The sequence below is a fragment of the Lupinus angustifolius genome, unplaced genomic scaffold, assembly GCF_001865875.1.
Source record: "Lupinus angustifolius cultivar Tanjil unplaced genomic scaffold, LupAngTanjil_v1.0 Scaffold_61_1, whole genome shotgun sequence".
Taxonomy (NCBI): domain Eukaryota; kingdom Viridiplantae; phylum Streptophyta; class Magnoliopsida; order Fabales; family Fabaceae; genus Lupinus; species Lupinus angustifolius.
Genome location: NW_017723019.1, coordinates 185,288 through 185,802, shown reverse-complemented (window position 1 = coordinate 185,802; position 515 = coordinate 185,288).

Here is a 515-nt window from a genome sequence, read left to right as displayed (position 1 = left end):
TAGGAAGTCCTATAGTGGATCTCCTTAACATTCCTGATCATATTCATCCTAAGCTAATCAGTTCAGTGGCTGATTTCTCTGCAAATAATGCCTGGACCATTCCTCAGGAGTTGTTTGAAAAGTTTCCAGAAGTTGCTTCTAGCATTTGCAGCACTAAGCTATCTAATTACAAAGATAGAATCTTCTGGACAGACTCTACTGATGGTTCTCTCTCTCTCTCTCAAGGATGCCTACAAGAGCATCATGCCTTCTTCTGATTCAAGGCCGTGGTGCAAGCTCATCTGGTCTAGATCCATCCCTCCCTCAAAATCCTTCACCCTTTGGAGGCTTCTAAACAACAAAATGCCCTCAGATGAGAACCTACAAGCTAGAGGATGCATTTTAGCTTCTAAATGCAATCTTTGTCATGTCCAAGTTGAATCATCTCAACACCTATTTCTCTCATGCTCCTTTGCTTCTGCAATCTGGGATTGGTTGAACAATCAACTCCAAATCTCTATAGACACATCTTCTGC